Source organism: Phocoena sinus, chromosome 19 (assembly GCF_008692025.1).
Source record: "Phocoena sinus isolate mPhoSin1 chromosome 19, mPhoSin1.pri, whole genome shotgun sequence".
Taxonomy (NCBI): domain Eukaryota; kingdom Metazoa; phylum Chordata; class Mammalia; order Artiodactyla; family Phocoenidae; genus Phocoena; species Phocoena sinus.
In genome coordinates this window covers 28,050,532-28,066,168 of record NC_045781.1, presented here as the reverse complement: position 1 = coordinate 28,066,168, position 15,637 = coordinate 28,050,532, and the positions used below count along the sequence as shown (strand labels likewise).

At 42.3% G+C, this 15,637-nt stretch overlaps 1 protein-coding gene across 16 annotated transcripts in view; it reads right to left on the bottom strand.

Annotated features, from left to right (window-relative positions):
- Nucleotides 1–15,637, bottom strand: part of CHD9 (chromodomain helicase DNA binding protein 9) — a 242,082-nt gene that overhangs the window by 181,276 nt on the left and 45,169 nt on the right. Inside the window, exon 1 of one of the 16 annotated variants that reach the window (XM_032611960.1) lies at nt 9,998–10,118. The exons of 12 other annotated variants lie outside the window; for them this stretch is intronic. The gene's annotated coding sequence lies outside the window, so the exon portion shown is untranslated. Of the gene's footprint in view, nt 1–9,756; nt 10,119–15,637 lie in introns of those variants that run through there. 3 more of the 16 variants (XM_032611958.1, XM_032611977.1, XM_032611962.1) reach the window with 3 other exon arrangements.

The following is a 15,637-nucleotide window of genomic DNA, read 5'->3' as shown; positions in this document are numbered from 1 at the left end:
GGAGACCAAAATTCTAATCCCTGTAACTAACTGAAAGTGTGACAATATACTTAACCGTCTGGCCCCCCAGTTACCTCGTCAATGACAGGTTTGGACTGAATGCTTGTGAAGGTGTCTTATAACTCAACACTGTCTACTTGGTTTATTTTCTACTCACATATTCACAAAACACCTACCCCAACCAAACTAGAGATATCAGGAAAAAAAGATTAAAATCCTCATTAAGGAATAAATGCAAGATAAAAAGTAGTGGGCTCTATATTCTAAAATAAAAGCTTATGAGATTTAACTTTAAAAATACCTTTTAACTTAAAAAAAAACATTATTTTTTCCTCTTGAAGACATCAACCATAATGTTCTATACCTAAAATTCTAAAAACAATAATAATTATTATGTTACGATTGTTCTATTCTTCTACTATTTGTAGGAGTATCACTGTCCTCATTTAAAAAAAATTTTCAGGCTAGTATGACCTTAACATATAACAACATGAACACCAGCAAAAACTAGAACTTAACAGAGAAATAAACTAATTTCTAATAGTTATCCAGAAAAACATCCTTCAAAATTATTCCCAGTAGACAATTTAACATAACTTAGGTTGTTTTATTAATGTACAATACACAAAATCACCACAGAAGTCAAGATAAGAAGATTTACAAGTCATGTATTCCAATCTCTATTAACATTTGTGTACAGAACTCTATTAAATCCCATCCTTATGTCTGTTCTGTTTTCTTGGTATGTTTCAGATTAATCTAACTGCATAAGGTATCCATCCAGCTGATTAGTTATAAAATAAATTAGATCACTAGTCAATAAGAAAAATATCTGGCAAATACCAATCAGCCATGGCATAGTTGAAGGAGCTCAGGCGTGAGTTCAAATTCTGCCATCTCTAAGCTGCATAACCTTCAGCAGTTCTTTTAAATTCTTTTTCCTCACCTGACCATCTACACTGCAGAGCTGTTACAGAGTTCAGAAGAATAAAGTCTAAAATATAGTAAGTGCTCAACATATATGTATTTCCCTCTCACTGACCTGTAGAACTAAGAACATATATCAAGATTCTACGTTGGCTTGCAGAAAAATTACTAAGAGCCTGTTATATCTGATTGTACTTAGTTTCCAACTCGTTTAAAAAATATTTATACTAACCAGCAGTATCATCAATATGCCAAAACTCATCTTTGTCCTCCCAATATATATGCTTGCTCATTTTATTCCCTTACTAAAGATATCAATGCCTCTCTACCCATATTTGCTTCGATTCCCCCACAGGTAATCCATGCCTTAACCATATTGAAATGTTGCCTGAATTCATCAAACTTTCTCACATCTCCATTAATACATACAGGAAGTTCTCTTCACCTATAATATCACTTTCCCACCACCCCTGTTACTCTATTTAGTGCTTCTGATATTAAACTCAAGTTCTACCATCTCTAGGAAGCCAGTACACACACACACACACACACACATACACACACACACACACACACACACACACACACACACACAACCCGGCCCTCTGGAAAGGTTAAGCATTCATTAATTAATTTTTTTATTTTTCAGCCATGCCATGCAGCATGTGGGACCTTAGTTCCCCAAACAGGGGTCGAACCCGTGCCCCCTGCATTGGAAGTGCAGAGTCTTAACCACTGGACCACCAGGGAAGTCCCAAGCATTCATTTTTTGTATTCCACACTGTACACACTATATTATCATTCTTGGTCTACTTGTCTGTCTTCCCTACTAAACAAGAGGAGTGCAGAGAATGGTTCTTATTCATCTTTATCCTTAACGTCTACTAGTATAATTCCTGGCACATAGTAAATACCCAAATGTTTTCAAGAATTCAATGTCATAACGTAAAACAAAACAAAACCTCTCAATCCTTAATAGTTACACCAAAAATTGAGATTCAAAAGCATTCTTTTAAGCAACAATGTACCATTTTTATGACTTGAAGTATGCCTCCACTGAAATGCACTTAAAAATGGTTAAAGCAGTATATTTTAGGCTATATATACACTACACACACACACACACACACACACACACACACACACACACACACACACACACACACACAGAATGTCTCAGTGATCCAACTGAAGCTTATCCCTCAAAGAATTTTGCTTTCATTGATAAGTTATTCTACAAGGGACCCTATAGCATAGTGGTTAAAAGTAAGGGCTCTGAAAAGAGACTGGTAAGCTTTATCACTTGTTAGCTATGTAATCTTAGGCAAGTCAATCATTTTGAAGCTCAGTTTCTTCATCTGCAAAATGGGGATTGTAATAGTACTGATCTCATAGAACTGTAGTAAATAACTCATATAAAGTACTGCGTAAATACTGTTTTCAAACTGTGCTCCCTAGATTGTTGGGTGATCCTTAGCCAAAGAAAGAAAGGGCTTTAGACCACCCCTTCCCCCATTTCTTCCCCTATAAAAGATTCCACCCCATATATTCTTTTACTTTACAGATTGATCTGTCAAGTAGGATTTTTTAAAAACAAAGCATTCCTTGGTTTAAAAGAACTGAAACCACTAATCTAATAGCACTCAACTGATGCTCATATTAACATCTCAGTCTGTAGATCGCCACTTACTAAATTCAATTATTGAAACTTACTTTGTTGGCATTCATACTTAATTTAGCTTTGCTTTGCATCTCACAGAAAGGGAAATCTTTAAAAATACAATCTCATCTCTACTCTCGGTAAAAGCTAACTGGGAATAACTAATTTGGGGCTGATATTGAAGACAGATTATAAGTTTCCTAGCTGCTACTGAGTCAGGTCAAGTTGTTTAACTGAAGTGGTCCTGAACATCAATCATACTCATAATCAAATTAAGAGAGTGTGTGTGTATACTATTAACATTAAAAACAAGAAACTGATTTAAGTGAAGAATTTTCCAAAGTTTGAAATACACTAAAAACTGAGACCCAGGTTGATTATCACTAACTTGCAAGGTTGTTGCAGAGTTTAAAAATACAAAGTTCCTAAAATATAGTAAGTGCTTAATAAATGCAGCTTTCCCTCTCATACCTGTCATCTCTTTTCTGACTTCCCAACAACCTATAGTCATTCAAACCTTCCCATGGCTGTTAGGCTTTTCTAGACCTCCTCAGACTCTTTCACTAATTATCTCCAATGCTGTCCTCTCATCACCTTCAAAACCCTTGTGTTCTTTTTCACTCACTCAACCCACCATAGTTTATTAACATCACCACTGTAATTTTACCTCCTTGCCTCAGTCCAATTCAATGTTTCTGAATATCTGTAATATTTATAATATTTACTATTTGCCTGGAACCAAACCTTTACCTTCAATGTGGTCCTTGCTTTTGTTTAATGTTTAAATTCATTTTCCTACGCTTCTAGGCTATCTCTTTGCAGTTATTTGTTTTCTCTCCTCAATTCTTCAATCCTAACTTCCCCATTCTCACCCCAAAACAATTTTGCCTCTTACACTTCTGAGGTTTTCCAGTTGAAAGTCACCAATCATCTTTACAGAAGTCATGTATCTGTCTTTGCATCTATCCCTTTTTTCTTCTATAAATACTATTTTCAGAAGAGGAAGCATGACTCTTCCCCAAAGATAAATCTTTCACCTCTTAATACCTACCATTCCATCTAGCCTTTCAAAGGGACTTACACCCATACATTCCACCTCTCTCGAGGATCTTTAATCACCCGCTGCAATTGCCTGCTTTCCTTCTAACTTTAGGCATCAGATCTCTCCTACCTCAAAAATGTAAATGTACAAATGAAATTATCTTGTTTCTATCCTATTCAAAGACAAATATTGAAAATAAATTATCCACTGCCTCCATTTTCCAAATACCCATTTTCTTGTCCTCCTGTACTTTAGTTTCTGCCCCCATAAAATTACTGCAACTCTTTCAAAGATAACTAAGAAAATATAGAGAGAAATATATTGAATTCAAGTCAGCTAATTCCATGGGAAAAAAAATTTTAATTTACTCAAACTGTAGTAAAGCACAAAATTTTAAGATAAAACAAATTTTATGCAAAATATATGAAACCTAATCATTGTCCTCACCATTTTTTCCCTCTTATAAAAGAATTAACAAGATATATTAGCAGTTATCTTTCAGAAGAATAACCACTGATTTCCAATATTCGTTTTTTTTGTTTTTTTTTTATGTTTTTTTTGGCCACATGGCTTGTGGGATCTTAGTTCCCCAACCAGGGACTGAACCCAGGCCTTTGGCAGTGAAAACATGGAATCCTAACCACTGGACTGCCAGGAATTCCTCTAGGATAAAATTTAATAAGCTTTACAGGGCTGCTGCTTACTCAGGTAAACTAAACTGAAATAACCAATGGCCAAAAAAGATACTTTCTTTCCCCCCAAATTTCAAACCACGTCCGTTTGTAGCAGTAACAGTGTCTAAAATTACTGGTTAAAAAAGTTCTAAAGCATAACCAAAAAAAACACACCAAAAACCCTTAGATATTCATTTAGCTAACTACATTTAATTATGCCAAATTACAACAGAAACATCAATATCTACAGCTATTTGATAAATAATAGCTACTAATGACATAAGCTATAATTTTTACTCATAAGCACCCAAAGCCTCATTTAAAATGATACATTTAATATCAGACTGCCTACAAGCTAATAACTTTCAGATTGTTAATTTCCTGAGAATATCAAAAAAACAAGACTTTTCTATTCCACACCATCACCCAAGTAATACATAAACCCATCTAATACTACATTCTAGTTCTTTTTTTCTCAAACCTTCATATTTAATATAATCTATATTCACAAATAAACTTTCAAAAACTGAAGTACATTGTTAAAAAGTAAGATCATTTCAGTTACCAATTTTTCTAACATAAATAGGAAGCCCAGTCTTTCGTCTCAAAACGCATTCTATGGGGACTTCCCTGGTGGCACAGTGGTTAAGAATCCGCCTGCCAATGCAGGGGACACAGGCTCGAGCCCTGGTCGGGGAAGATCCCACATGCGGCGGAGCAACCAAACCTGCGCGCCACAACTACCAAGCCTGCACTCTAGAGCCCGTGAGCCACACTACTGAGCCTGTGCTCTAGAATGCGCGAGCCACAACTACTGAAGCCCGCGTGCCTAGAGCCTGTGCTGCGCAACAAGAGAAGCCACCGCAATGAGAAGCCCGGGCACCACAACAAAGAGTAGCCCCCGCTCCCTGCAACTAGAGCAAGCCTGCGCACAGCAACTAAGACCCAAGGCAGCCAAAAATAAATAAATAAATTCTTTTAATAGAAAAAAATGCTAAAAACACGTACTATGTCTTAGTGTGCTGTCACACACAGAGCTAAAGCTATCCTGAGAGCCAGCACTCAGATAAAACCAGTCCTCACCTTCTGAAGCACTTGTCTATGGATACTGTTCAAACCTTGATTTCTCACCAATCCTTTTTCTCCCCCTATCTTCTTCTCAGTACATCTCACCATCATCTACCTAATTCCTCAAGCCAGGAACGTGGAGATCATTTTTTTTTTTAATTTATTTACTTATATTTTATTTTGGCTGTGTGGGGTCTTCGGTAGTTGTGGCGCATAGGTTTAGTTGCTCCGCGGCATGTGGGATCTTCCCGGACCAGGGCTCGAACCCATGTTCCATGCATTGGCAGGCGGACGGATTCTTAACCACTGCGCCGAAGTCCATGGAGGTCATTCTTGACACCTTTCATTTACACCCAATTCATCATGCAGTTGTCAACTGCGCCACCTGTCTCTATCAAATCAAATTTTGTATATACATATACACATATATCCTCTTCCATTCCTTTATCTCTACAGCTGCTACCCTAGTTCCAGTTATCATCATGTCTTACCTCAACAACTGTAGTAGCACAATGTCTTTGCTTTTACCCTTGCCCTTCTCCAATCCATTTTCAGCCAAAGTGATGTTTTAAAAATTTAAAGTATATTACTCCTCTGCTTCAAAATCTTCAATGACTGCAATATCCTTAGTAAAACCCAGAAGTCTTTAACATGTCCTTCAAGGCCCTGCATGGCCCTGCATGATCTGCTCTCTGCCTCTCTCATTTCATCTTGCACGGTTTCCCTCCATTATTATCCTCTTGCCACCCTGAACTTCTTTCATTCCTTCCAACATATTAACCTCTCTCCTGCCTTCATACGTATTTTTTCCATTCTAGGAAACTCTTTTCCTGCCTGGTTTCTTATTCTTTATGTCTTGACTTAAATATCACCACCTGAGAGGCCTTCTCTGACCGTACAAACTAAAGCCCTCACCATTTTTCTCTCATAGCACTCTTTTCCCTTACTGAATTCACCCCAAATTGTAATTTTACATTTATTTGCTTGTTCATTATGTCTTTCCACTATTATGCTGTAGATTCTACAAAGGCAAGGATTACACTACATATAATAAATTAATAAGTAAAAGGATCACTTAATAAATCTGCTTAGTGGATGAATGAATGGATGTGCATGACCTAGAATCCAGGAAACAAATTACAGCTCTAAGTGGCTTCCCCTCCTCTGGGTCTCCCATCGTCACGTGATCAACTTTCCAAAAGAGAGGAGCAAACTGTTACCAAAAGAGAGGAGCAGAAGGTGTTCCTGCAAACTCAAAGGCAATACAATAGGAGGAATGCCAGGAAATTGTACTTGATGTCAAATAGGTGAGACAAATAATGGTATGATTTCATGGGAAGGAGAAATCCTTAAGGGCTACAATGATGAGAGATGATTTTATTCACAAGGTGGAATTTGACCTGAGTATTCAGACTGGTAAAATCTGGAGAGGTAGAATGTATGGGGAGTGAAGCCCATATAAGGAGTTAAGAGACACAAAGTGTTAGAAGACAATTATAGAACTGGAATGTGGCAACTTATATTTACAAAGTAGATAAGTGTAAAAATACTAAATCTCTCATCATGTAAGAAATCTGTATTTTGTTAAAAGATGTTAATCACGTTAAGACCACAACATCTACAAAACATTTGAAAGGTTACAATAAAATCATTCTACCTCAGTCTCCATAAATCCCTTCTAATTCTCATCTTTGGCTTTTAAAGTTTTTCAAACGTTTATGACAACACACTCTCATAATTAGTTTTCATAACTCATTTTCACTCTGACCAACTACCTCAAGTTTCCATATTCTTATCACTGTGCTCTTTATTCACTATACTGACACCTGATGAAATTTCCCCAGTAGATCTACTATTTCAATCATATTTATTTTTCCTTTATAGCCTTTGATCTCTCTAGGACTTCATTTTTTTCTTCTGTCGAAGCAGCTGACTTTTTCTTGTTCTACATTTATTTCAATGATATAACTCTTCAGAAAATCTAAAATATTCATATGTACCAACATTTTAATTTTACTATTGGTAGAAGCTTCAAAAGATTTTACTTCTAAATCTGTAATGTTACTTCAGTTCCTGCCTCCGAAATTTACACAAGCCCCTCCTTCAGTTCTATCTTGTTTCCATAGGTAAATTATCAAGGTCTAGTTCAATGCCTTATGGAAGGCATTCAGTTATATTAGACAAGAGGTTTGGAGTTAAAAGTTTCTAGAGATACTTCCAAATTGAAAATTCTATGATTTCATTAATCTTATCTTGTCATGGGCTTTTTCCATTGACAACACTGCTTATCTTTATTCATGCTTGCCTACTTGAGGTTATTCTAAAAATGTTTTCCGGTTAAGGCCAACTTGTACCTGAAATACCAATATACCACTATTTCTTTCAAAACCTCTGCTTTTTCTAACACTTAAATCCAAGCATAATTTTTGCATTTCACAGGAGTATCTCAGGATACTTAGAATCACAGAATTGTCAAACTGGAGCAAACTAAGGTTCACAGAATTTAAGAAACTTGACTACATCTATATAGCTAGTAAAGTGACAAAAGTCCTGATTCTCTCTAATCAGCACTCCTTCCAAGTCAAGAAGGCTTTACTGGTTACTCCAGCACAATGTTTTCTTCCTAATGCTATTTCCTATGTCCTTAGGACATCATCTTCTCCTAGTTAATCAATCACAACGTTTTTGTTTTTTAACTCTCAATTACCCTCACTCTCCTAAAACCGTTCAAGGATGACAGAGATACCAGAAGCAAAACTGGGAGGCAACTACTTTGCTTTTTCTCAGATCATTTTATGTCTATATTATATGATCTGCATTTTATAGGAAATTCCCCAAGGAGTGAGACCTGCCAATACTTTGTAGTACACTACAACGATTTAATGTGAAGTGCTAAGGCAATGGAAGCATAAACAGAAAAGTCTTGGAAGATACATGGTTTTACTTGCTTGGAGCAATAGATATTTTTCATTTAGTAAATATTTATCAAATATCAATCATATGGAAGGCTCTGTGCTACCTATTAGCAAAAAGTCACATTTAAATTCAAATACTGTAAATCAAACAGAAAAGAAACACTATGTTCATCCTTTTGCAAAAACAAAAACACCAAAAACAAACACAGCACAACCCTCCCTCTGTAAAGTGGAATCCCCCCTTAAGTTCACCTTCTGTATATTCAAGTGTTTGTAGACCTAATGCTTCTAAGTACCTGTACAATTATACACAGAGTTTAGACAGAGTAACATTACAAAACAAGCCCTCTTTCCTTTTCAAGATCATAGCTACTTTAGTAAAAGTGGTGAGACTGAAATCGGAGAAAACGAAACGCTGAAAAGTGGAATGCAAAACTGAGAAATTAAACTGCGATAATGACTGCATTAAGGAAAATAAACTTTATTTAACGGGGGGCGGGGACTCTGAGGTACTTATGAGTATTTCACATAAACTGATAAAAGTCACAAAAGCGTCAAATCCCAGTCTTCCAAGAAAGTAACACTGTAAATATCACCATTAAAAAAACAAATTCTTGTCTACTTTGTTCTGAAAAGTTTTATTTTCCTTAAAAACAAAACCAAACAAGAAAAAAGCAAAACAAAACCAAAAAAGGAACAAACAGAAACCACTCTGAGCTGGCGACTGCGACAGGCCAGTCAGACACCCAGGCTTTCTGGGTCGTGCTTGGCTTTGGGATGCATGTCCGCGAAGAGAGCCCTGGAACCACCCATCACGTCCCACACCCAGATCCCAAGAAAGCAGCAGTCGCGGCGGAGGCCCGACACACACAGGGGCTGGTGGGGTCCGGGGTCCGGGCCCTGCTGCAGACATGGAGAGGCCCTCGGGACGGAGGATAACAGAGAGGCAGCGCGGTCGTAACCCGGACGCCTAGGCCAGGAAAAGCGCCGAGGGCGTCCAGGGCTCGAGGGCACCCAGCACTCGCGCGGGACGCCTTGTCATGAGTCACGGAGGCGAGAAAGCAGGCGGGCGGGGGAAGAGGCTGCAGAATGGAGGGAAGCCCGACCCTCCGGAGGGAAGCGAGCGGACGGGGAGGCCCCGACCTCACACGGGGCAGGGAAGGGGGGCCCTGCCTACCCACGCCCGGCCCGCCCTGCCCTCACCTCCATCCGACGCAACAGGCGCTGCGGCCGGGTCCGGACCCCGGGGTCTGCGTGCTGGGGGGCGGGGGCAGCAGCCCGCAGCCATGACAGGAGCGGGGCTGGCCGCGGGCGGGCTGGGCCGCACGTGCGGGCAGCGGCCCCTCCCCGGCCTCCCCGCGCTCTCGCCCGCCCGCCCCCGGGGGCCGGCCCCTCACCTCGGCGGCGGCAACGCGGCCCGGCCTGCCCCGACCCCCCCACCTCGGCGGAGTGGCGGCGGCACGTACTCACCGCCGCTCACGGGTTCTCGGGCTTCGCCATGACTGAGGCGCCCCTTGCGCCCCCCGCTTCGACCGAGACTGACACGCGCGGCTGGCCGGGCGGGGGCGGCCTCAGGCGACCACCCGGCTGACAGAACCCGCCCCCGCCTCTCCCCACCAGTTGAGCAGCGGCCACTGCCCTGCGGCGCCCCCAGGCTTTCTCCCCACGCCTGGGGCGGCGGGTGGCAGCGACAGGCAGCTGCGGCACTTACCGGCGGCGCGGCCAGGCCCCCCTGTCAGCGCGGGGCCGGGAGGGAGAGGAGGGAGGAGTGAAGGGGCACCGCCTCCCCCGCGCCGCCACGCACCCGCCTGATTGGCCCAGTTCACTCCCCCAGCGCGACCCCACCAGCCCCTGCGAGCGGCACTCCGGCAGCACCGGCGCGTCATTTGCATACTTGTGCCCGCGCCGCTGATTGGCCCGGGCTCGGAGGGGCGGTGGAGACGGCGGCAGCTCCCGCCGCTGCTCCCGCCGCGTCGGGCGACCGAGGAGGGAGGATCCTCTCTGCCGCTCCCCTTCCCTCACGGCCCGGCCCGACCTGGGGCGGAGGGCGGCGGGAGGCGGGGTCGCCGCCCGGCTCCAACATGGCCCCGCGCGCCGCCGACCCAATCGCCGGTGCGGTTACTCCGAGAGCCCTGGGCGGCCTCGGGGCGGGGAAGTGTTGGGGCCGGGCGCCCTCTGGCCGGAGCGCGGGGCAGTGCAGTGGCCCGGGCTCCCGTCGCCGCCCCGCCGCGGCCGCCACGTCAGGCCGCGCCCTCGCGGCGGCCTCTCCCCTCCCCGCGGCCCGGCCGCCACGTCAGACCCGGCAGGCACGCCCTAGCCGCGAGCTGACCGGTGGGGGGGTCGGCGCCGAGGTCACTCACACGCTGGGCCCGGGGCCGCCGAGGAACCGCGAGAGTTTCTAGAGCCTCCCTCTTGACACAGCCGTAGTCTTGGACCCTGGTTCTCACTTCGCTCTGAGACTGCGGTGGCACACGCCTGTGCTTTAAAATCGGGAGCAAGGAGAGTGTCGCCGCGATGATGCAGCGATTCAGTCCAGGTGCTAAGCACCTGCCGCGGAAAAGGCACCAGGCTGAGGAGAGATCCAGCACCAAACCCTAATCTAGAGAGAGTACGCACCTCGAGTGGTAGAGAGCTGGGGCTGACACACCTAGTCATCTCCATGGTCAGGCCCACGTTCTAAATTAAACAGCTATGAAGGGAAAGAAAGACCCCCCGCCCCCGCCAAAAAAAAAAAGGGCGGGGGAGAAGGTGACGCTGGGCCAGAAGTAGGGGGCGTATAGAAAACCGCGGCCTGAGAAGGCGTGGGGAAACCTGGGTTCCCTCTCGCTCTGTCACTAATTAACTGAGTGACCTACATTAAATCATAACGTGTCCCAAGGCCTCGGTTTTCCCTTCTGTGAAATGAAGAGGCTGGACACATTTTTCTAAAAGCCTTCCGATTCTAAAATTCTACCGGTCTCTCTTTCAGGCCCTGAGCTGGCTTTAATACCTGACTAAAACTTCAGCATCCATATTAGAACGAGAGAAGACAAAATAATGGAACGTTAGAACTTCAGCCAGCCTCCCTGATGTTTGTTCGGAACTGTTTACCGTTTCAAATCCTAGGAGGGTGATATCTAACATTCACTTTACAGTTGACAGAAATCTCTTGACTTTCTGTCTTCACAAAGAAGCATAGAGCAATGTCACTGTGCTTGTTTATGCCTCACCAGAATGGAATGGCCGCGGTATACAGAGTGCTAGTTGCCAAGTAATTTCATTCTTCATATTCCGCATGAAGGCTCTCCAGAGTAGAGCAACACAACTCTATTTAGCTGAGATACTGAAAGGGTTAGGAGAAAACCCTGCTGAGAGAGAAGTTACAATTACAGTTTCGATTCCCCTCAAGGATACTTAATAACAGCTACACCACTAGGATAAGAATGCACGGAAACAGTTCATCTCTGAGCTCGCTTACACTACTTATTTGAATACCACTTTAGTTTGCAAATCCAACCTGTTGAGTCAAATCTAAGGCCAGTAACATCTCATTTATCAACTTTACCTACTTGACAGAACTTCTCCCCAAGAAAACTCACATTTTCTTGAATACAGCCCTTTGAAAAAATAAAGTTTGGTGATTAAGGAGCATCATTATCAACACTATTGCAGTTTATTATGACCAATGAATGCCCTCAAAATTATGTAGATTTGTCCCTATAATAATGACCTCTAGAATGCTGTTTTTATGATTAAATTTACATCTGTTTTTTTTTGTTTGTTTGCTTTCAGGTTTTTTTGTCTCCTTTATCACTCCTGGGCTGACACTGCTCCATTGTCCTACCTAACAACCTTCTTTCGTTTTTTTTTTTTGTTTTGTTTTTAATGCTTCTATTGTACTATGAACCTAGACACAGATAAACTTCTATTAGTTTAGACTTTCAAGATTTGAGTAAAGATTTTCTGTGGGGTTCTCCTGTGAGTTAAGCACATGAGTTTTTTTGTTTTTAATTAATTAATTAATTTTGGCTGCGTTGGGTCTTTGTTGCTGCACACAGGCTTTCTCTAGTTGCGGCGAGCAGGGGCTACTCTTCATTGTGGTGTGCGGGCTTCTCATTGCAATGGCTTCTCTTGTCGCAGAGCACGGGCTCTAGGCGCGTGGGCTCAGTAGTTGTGGCACACAGGCTCAGTAGTTGTGGCGCACGGGCTTAGTTGCTCCACAGCATGTGGGATCTTCCCATACCAGGGCTCGAACCCGTGTCCCCTGCATTGGCAGGAGGATTCTTAACCACTGCACCACCAGGGAAGCCCATTTTTTTCGTTTTTAAAAATATTTATTTATTTACTTTTTTGACTGCACCAGTCTTAGTTGTGCCATGGGGATCTTCTTTGCCGCATTAAGGATCTTCGTTGCAACATGTGGGATCTTTATTTGGGGCATGCGGGATATAGTTCCCTGACCAGGGATCAAACCTGGTCCCCCTGTATTGGAAGCGCAGAGTATTAACCACTGGACTACCAGGGAAGTCCGCAAGCACATGAGGGTTTTTGACATCTATTTTGCTCAGTGACGAGTTCTTGCTTACTTCTGAAATCTTAGTAGTATTCTTTTTTTTTTTTTTTTTTGCGGTATGCGGGCCTCTCACTGTTGTGGCCTCTCCCGTTGCGGAGCACAGGCTCCGGACACGCAGGCTCAGTGGCCATGGCTCACGGGCCCAGCCGCTCCACGGCATGTGGGATCTTCCCAGACCGGGGCACAAACCCATGTCCCCTGCATCAGCAGGCGGACTCTCAACCACTGCACCACCAAGGAAGCCCCTTAGTAGTATTCTTGGTAACTGAGGTTTCTGGATATGTGCACTCTGGAAAAACCATTGCAAAGGATGGCTCTAAATCCCAGAATTTAGAAGCTACATCAGTAAACACTACTCTTTGCAATTTAAATTAATAAGAATCAATATCATCAACATCAAAATCTAGCAACACTGGCCTACTAGTTCCATCAGGCAATGGAATGTCCAGAACCAGGTGGTAGCAATGCTCTCTCCAGGATCCTCTATTCCACTCTAGAGTAAAATTGGGTCCATTCCTACCCGAAGTCTTTCAAACCAAAAAGACCCCCATATCTGTAGACACGATGTTTCAGGTCACTAGGAAGCCTGTGCTATGTCAGAGAGCCTTTCTTCACAACCCAAATGAAGCATTCTACAAGTGTCTCCAATAGGTACATTTACTGAAATCTAACTAGTCCCAAGTACTGTGTAAGGGTTTATAAGGGTTTAGCCAAGGAAGCCAGCAACTTCCAACTTTGTTATAGTATTGCATATTTGTTATTTTAATTTACCTTCACAGCAACTCTATGAGAAAGGGATTATTTTCCCCATTTTACAGATGGAGAGGGTTCAAAATCTTGCCTTGGTTACACAATCATTGAGTGGCAGAGATAGGATTCAAACTTAGAACTGATTGGCCCTAAAGCCTGTAACTCTTAACCATTACACTGTATTCCTCCCTCAGCCTTAGTTTCCAATTCCATGTTTATCAAGCAAACTTTTATCAACTAATTTGGCACCTTGTAAGGGGGAGTTCCCTGTATAGGCATTTTGGTTGAGGTTACCAAAAAAGGACTATCTCAAAATGTATATGGTATATCAAACTTGGCATTTTCTTGCAAGTTTGAGGGGTATGAACCAATACTCTGGTACTGTTCACTTTGGGGAAAAACTGATACAATCAAGATCCTAAAACTGCAAAACTAAGGATTAGACCCTACTTCAGTGAGACCTACAGAAGTGATGCCCACAGAATAGTCAAAACAACCTTGAAAAAGAAGAAAGTTGGAAGACTCACACTTCCTGATTTCAAAACTTACTACAACACTACAGTAATTGGACAGTGTGGTACTAGCACAAGAATAGACACATAGATCAATGGAATAGAACTGAGAGTCCAGAAATAAACCTTTACATTTATAGTCAATTGATTTTCAACAAGGGTGCCAAGATATTTAAATCGAGAAAGAAAACTGTATATTCAAATGCTAGAGAATGAAATTGGATCCCTACCTCACACCAAATACAAAAAATAAATGTAAAGGGATGATAGAGCTAAATGTAAGAGGTAAAGAGTCTAAGAAGAAAAGTCTAAAGAAGTCTAAGAAGTCTAAACTATAAGAGTCTAAGAAGAACTTGGGTTAGGCAATGGTTTCTTATATATGATACCAAAAGCATAAGCAGCAAAAGAAAATATAAATTGGACTTCATTAAAATTAAAAACTTTTGCACAAGCAACTGAAGAAAACAATAAATTGAATATCAAAATAGAAAACCTGGGCTTCCCTGGTGGCGCAGTGGTTGAAGAGTCCGCCTGCCGATGCAGGGGACACGGGTTCGTGCCCCGGTCTGGGAAGATCCCACATGCCGCGGAGCGGCTGGGCCCGTGAGCCATGGCCGCTGAGCCTGCGCGTCCGGAGCCTGTCCTCCGCAACGGGAGAGGCCACAACAGTGAGAGGCCCGCGTAACGCATAAAAAAAAAAAAAAAAAAAAAAAAAAAAAAATAGAAAACCTTTGTGCTTCAAAGAACACCATTAAGAAAGTTCAAAGAAAAACACCTACAGAATGACAGAAAATATTTTCAAATCATACATCTGATAAGGGTATAGTATCCAGATGTATAAAGAGCTCTTAAAACTCAACATTTTTTTTAAAATCCAATTTTAAAATGGGCAAAGTATTTTTGAATAGACATTTCTCCAGTGAAGATATACAATGGTCAATATGCACACAATAAAATACACTCTAATAATCATTAGTTATTAAAGAAATGCAAATCAAAACCACAATGAAATACCACTTCACATCCATTAGGACGGCTATAATAAAAAAGACAGGCAATAACAAGTGTTGATGAGGACATGGAGAAGTTAGAACCCTCATACTTTGCTGGTGGGAATGTAAAATGGCACAGCCACTTTGGTAAACAGTTCTTCAAAAAGTTAAACATAGCTATTACATGACCCAGAAACCCCAAAGAAATGAAAACATATGTCCACACAATAACTTACACATAAATGTTCATAGCAGCATTATTCATAATAGCCCCAAAGTGGAAACAACCCAAATATCCATCAACTGACAAATGGATGAACAAAAGTGTTATATCCATACAAAGGAAAATTATTCAGCCATAAAAAGGATTGAGGGGACTTCGCTGACGGTCCAGTGGGTAAGACTTCGTGCTCCCAATGCAGGAGGCCTGGGTTTGATCCTTGGTGGGGGAACTAGATCCTGCAGGCATGCTGCAACTTAAGAGTCCGCATGCCACAACTAAAGATCCTGCATGCTACAACGAAGATCCCACGTGCCGCAACTGA